Source organism: Pleurodeles waltl, chromosome 12, assembly GCF_031143425.1.
Source record: "Pleurodeles waltl isolate 20211129_DDA chromosome 12, aPleWal1.hap1.20221129, whole genome shotgun sequence".
NCBI classification, from domain to species: domain Eukaryota; kingdom Metazoa; phylum Chordata; class Amphibia; order Caudata; family Salamandridae; genus Pleurodeles; species Pleurodeles waltl.
Window position 1 is genome coordinate 657,215,994 of NC_090451.1, and position 6,000 is coordinate 657,221,993.

Consider the following 6,000-nt stretch of genomic DNA (forward strand, 5'->3'; position numbering starts at 1 on the left):
CTCAACACTTTATCCTTCTGAGGTAAATAAAATAAGCATTAAGAATACAAAATATTGAGTTGGTCAATCATAAAAAATAGAGTTTAAGCTCCCAGAGGAGATTGAGTTAGGTTGCATTCTTACAACCTAACTTGTAATCTAATTCCAACAGAGGAAGTGGGAAGGGGCGTACCGAGTGCTTTTCACATTTTCCCTGCCTCGTGCTGTGTTTCTGCGCAGCCAAAAGTTTGACGCAACGTGATTAGAGCACATCTGGGAACCTCATGCAAGACACCAAAATACTTCCCTTATAGCCCACGCTATAAGATACGTTCTTTACTGTGCATGCACAACAAAGTTAGAACCACTTACTCAATCACATAGAGGGCGCCTTGAGGCCATGTTACTATCAGTGGGTCTTTAAGGAGCTAATGGGACATCCCTCTCAGAGTTCTCAAGTTTCCCAAGTCCATGAGTGAGGAACTTATCAGGTCCAGGTATTTTCTTTACATTATGGGACATGGAATACTATATCCTCCAGCATATGCTTAAGAGCACAAGTACCAGAACGCAAAGAAAATACCTGGGTAGGAGACACTTCTAACATGTGGTCCTGGGGAACTTGATCGGTCTGTTCTAGGGACCTTCCACCAAAACCATGTCAGGTGATCAGTGAGCCGTGTGCTTGACAGAAATGACAGAGTGTAATAACAATCTCCAGGATTCTGTCACATTACTATGAACAACAGAGTTCTATATTTTAACTCCTACTTACTATGACATCACAGATTCTAAAATTACTACAATGCCACACAGAGTATCCCAGACCTCTGAAGCCTACCAGGTCCATGCGCATGTACCTCAACTAGTCTGGCACCTTTGTCTTCTGGTATTTTTAGGCCTCCTTTAGAACGGGATAAACAGGACTACAGGTCCAAGAATGCAAAGCAAAAACCTTGACCTCGGAGCACTGTATGATAGTGTCCCTCTCCCAGTGTCTTCTAGTGCTTGGTGTGTTGGCTTTATATGCTGGTTGTATGTTACACACTTTGCCGGCTCTCTTTTGTAATATTCAGCCAGAATCAACACCTACTAACATATCACTGGGTCGTAAAGACATTGAAAAGTACCACACCCCTGTGCACTGAACTTGCACTCTTCTGATTGTGGGATTATTTCTCTACCAAGCACAGAGTGAGTCCAAGGACTTTCATCTCCCTGGGAGAACAGACAGTTCATGACCTTTGTGACGTGTGGCACCCTGATCGCAGTGCTGGCTATTTATCCACGAGTACTTAGCATTCTGGGACTTGAAGTTTCAATCACTTTGGGCGCGCCCATCTTAGCCGGACTCATGATGGCTAAAAAGCTGGTACCTGATGTTGGGCTACCGGTAGGATGACCAGGCGTCCCGGATTTGCCGGGACAGTCCTGGCTTCACCTGCTGTCTAGGCAGAGTTTGTCAAATTTGGTTTGTATCCCAGTTTTTAGAGAGGGTTGACTGAAAACAGTCAGAGGCACATTTTTATGTGTTCCAAAAAGCAGGGTTAGTTTGCAGACGTTATAATAAAGCAATTTAATTAACAGGTATGATACTGGGTTTAAAAATTTCATTTTCTTAGTATCTGTTTGGTGTTTCTAAGCTGAACGGTGTCATTCAGTGGCGCTCAGTTGATGTGAAATTTTAATCCTTCTTCTATTTTTGCGAAATGTCCCAGTTTTTGGTGTTTAAAATCTGGTCACCCTAGAAATCGGACACCTAAACTGTAGTCCCAGTGGCATAATGCAAAATGATCCCCCCCACCTCCTTGCAGGATGAAGACAGGTCCCTGAGACTCTGACATATCACAAATACTCATGGGTCTTCGGCTACAAAGAATGCCCCAGAGTAGCAGACTTGTGCAAAATCCATGTAATTTGCCTTTGCGTGGTTACAGAAAATGTTTGGGAAAGTTATGGGTAATAATTCTAATTGGACAACTGGCACTGAAGATATATTTTACGCAAAAAAACAGCACTACAAACTCAAGCGCTGTAACATCAGCACAGCTGTGTTCTGGTGCTCTGTATTGTTCCAAGGGGTCACACTAAATTTTTACTGTGAAAGGCGCATAATTAGCAATGTGGCATAATAATGCGCTTTAAAAAGTGATATTACAGAGACTACGCAACATTACGACGGCATAAGTGACATTTCGCCTCAGCCTAGTGATAAGTTTCTACAGCCCAGGTTTTTTTCCTTTCCATTCGAGGTTGGTAGACCTATTTATTCCCATTATCAAATCTGGACTACAACTCCAGAATACAATAAAATGTCTCAGAACAGTTGTGGCTTGGGGAAAGAACCAGGTCCATTTGCTCTTACTTTTAACGAACTGGCTCTGCTTGCTCCCCGGTTTCACACTTCCTTTCTCAGAATTTCGTTGCTAACACGTTTACTTGTGCCCTTACTGTTTCCAACAAGGCCTCTACAGTTAGCTTTGCTTGCATATTGTTAAGGCACATAGATGTGGAATTAAGGGTAGTAAATCTATACTGGCCTCCTTATTCTTACCTTCACAATATAGTGTTGACTGATATTTTGGCCACAATATTTTAGAAGATTTATATTTATTCTCAATATTCTAACATGCAACTACATACCAGGCTGCCAGCGCTACCTATAGGTGACAGACCGGCCCTATATGGGTCATATATTTGCCCCTGATTGTGCTGTCCTGTTTCCCCCATATAGAGATCTGCAACCACAGCATTAAACAACAGTACAACTATACTTGTGGCATAAAACAGACCCACTTCGACCCTTCGCCGACAGCCAAAAATCCCCTACCTTTTCTGTGACTGTGACATTTTAACTTCGCTTCCCCAGACACCCAAAAATAGACTTTCGGGTTGAGGTGTCTGAGGCGCACTCTGATTTTGTGCTTTGTGCTATCTTTTCGACGCCCCCTTCTCATCCCCTCCGGGCCTTTGAAGTGGTTTGAGGTTGAGGAAGAGTGGTGTGTGCAGCTCTGTTCCCCGAAGTCCCACTTAGCCGCGTGTGATTGTGAGCATGTGTGGGGGCGGGGGGGAGAGAGACAGACTGAGAGACCTCCTGCATGTGAGGCAGCAGTGCCAGGTCTTGCTAGGTTATCAGGGTGCTCTGTGGTTCAGTCTGATGCTGGAAGATTGTGGATGTGATCAGGGCACAAGTCCTAAAAAAAGAAGTGGGGGGACTAACCAAGTTAGGCGGTATTTAAGTGACATCATGGTGCATGACATCATGGCGTGTGGCATTGCACGTGGAATCACAGAGAGTGGCATCACAACACACCACCTCTGCGGAACTGACATCACCAGAAGTGACATATGTTTAGCAGGTCTATCATGAGTACATTTGAGTTCATTACAATATTTAACGAATAAGATTTTGGGTCAGGTTAATGCTAAAAAAAAAAGTGATGAGACCCCAAAGCAAAATCTGGGCCTCAACTTTCACATTAATTTTTTTAAGCTCTGCCAAAAAGAAATTAGCAACAAGCAGAAATGTGGCAGTAAATCTGTTCTGCTTAATTGGTTGCAAAGTCTGCATTTTAAAATATCTCATGGGGTTAAGGTACCTGCTGCAGATATCTTTGTGTGCCAACAAAATCTCTAGGAATAATAATATTGGTAAAATAACTCTGGAGGTTAACAAATTTGCTGGAGAGATCTGTGGTTTGTCTAGTCTCAGTTTTGACTCAAAGTAGCATAGAGGGTTAATATGTCTCCTGCAAAGCACATTATGTAACACTCACATAGCCAATTTTTTGCTCTATAAATTGGCAAGTGGGTTACTGCTTTTAACACAAAGATCCTTTTGTTACTTGCAGTTCATCATGGTCAATGTATAATATATATGTGTGTGATGTAAAGCGCCCTGACACCCTGCATTGGGATGAGAAGCGCTATAAAAGAAATAAACAAAATAGCGGTATTTAAATTGTTATTTGTGTAAATACTGGTACAGACCAACACATCTGCCATTCTTACAGTTCATGCATGTTTCTTATATACAGGGACTGAACTAACACATTTCTGTGTGGCCCAAACCGTTGGCAGGGTAGACGGCGTCCACCCTGTGCAAATAGTGGGTAGAAGCCATCTACCTGTGTGTACCCTTGACTTGTGTCCTAGATGTGATTGACCAAATGCCAGGCGCAGCCTGGGCATTGGGGCACACCGAGTTAGTTCTGAGGCAAAGTATGGATCAGTGAGAAGCAGCATTGCCCAGTGCTGTCTGGGCACTGGGATGCACTGCGCTTGGTTCTGAGGCAGGACTGTGGCTCTAAGTAAAGCTGAGGAGGCAGGTGCGGCCCTGACATTGGGTGCCCTTTGGTCCAGTTCTGGTGCAGCACTGTGGGTCTCTGAGACTCCAAAGGGACAAGCGCTGTCTGGGCATTCGGGTGCACCATAGTCCTGTTTTGAAATAGCAGCATTACTCTGTGACAAGAGGTGTCCAGTGCTACCTGGGGGTGCACTGTGGTCCAGTGTTGGGACACCAGTGTTGTACTGTGAGAAGATATGCCCAGTTGTGCCTGGCACTGGGGGTGACCTGTTGTCTAGATGTGGGACAGCAGTGTGGTTCTGTGAGGATGAGGTGCACGGTGTTGTGTGGGCACTGGGGTTCACTGTGGTACAATTCTGCGTCAAGGGGACACCATCACCTGTAGGAGCAAAGGTACCTGGCATTACCTAAACACCTGGTATGTTCCCGGTCTGTGAGAGCAGCCAAGATACCTTAGCTGATGCTAGGCCACTGGGATGGCCTGCTGTCCAGATCTCAAGTCAGGGTAGAGTAGCCATAATGGTAGTAGCAGTGCCACAAGCGACCAGCGCCACTGGGTGCAATTATGTCCATTTCTATGGCAGCAGAGTTAAATGAGCATCACAAAGATGCCAGGAGCTTCGCTGGACATAGGCCTGTTACTTATGCCTTAAGCAGCAGTGAAGATACAGTCCGAAGAGTGGCAGAGGTGCCAGCAGCTGGGCTGGGCATCAGACCGGGTGGTACTCAAGATCCAGTCCAAAGAGTGGCAGAGGTGCAAGGAACTTAGCTGGACATTGCCCTGTGGCTTAGCTGTTGGGTGGCACTGAACATTCAATCAGAAGAGTTTTGGAGGTGCCAGGAACTCAGCTGGGCATTAGTCATAGCTTAGCTATTGCATGGCATTGTAGGGACAGCCCCATAATTGGCAGAGGTGCCAAGAGAACAGATGGGTATTAGCATATGACTTAAGTAGCAGGTGGGACTGAAGTTCCACTCAGGAGAGTGACAGGGGTGTCACAAGCTTGGCTGGGCATTGGTAGGGGCTGAGGTATTGGAGTATAGATCCGAGCCCAGCTATGGTACATGGGCAAGGACCTCCGTTGATTGTGCTCCCAAGAACTGGGGATCTTGTGACAAAAGCTTGGTAGGCCCCTCCTTCCTCACTCTGAGTTCAAAGGGCACAGAATATGTCTTGGTACATCTGGTTGTGACCTCACTGTAGTCAATGATTCCCTGCAGAAGTAACAGATAGTACTTGATGCTTAAGAGACCATTATGTACAAGCAGTGCTTTATTTGTAAAAGAATGAATGATGGTGCCCAAATGTCTGCTCCAGTAGTGCTATAAAAAATCGTACACTAATTAACAAGGGTATGTAGTCTTGAATTTACCTCAGGCCTCTTAAATCCACTACCAGACACTGCTGCTCTCTTATCACACTCCTGCTGGTCCCTGCTTTCTGCCTTTGTGTCCGCTTCTCGTCTCCCTTTGTGCCAGTTTTTCCATCTTACTCTTCCTTCCTCCTTTTTCCCATTTGTGTGTTTTTCTCTCTCTTGCTTTCTGTCAATATCTGATGAAGAAAAATAAGTGCCTGTCCCAGTGAGTGTCAGTGTCCCCCCGGCAACCACGGGCTCAGATTAAGCACTGCGTACATGCCTCTGGTATTGGGTGGTGGCAGTAGGGGTCGCAGGAGTGTCTCTTAGCCTCTGGTGTTATGAAGGGATTTCCAACTA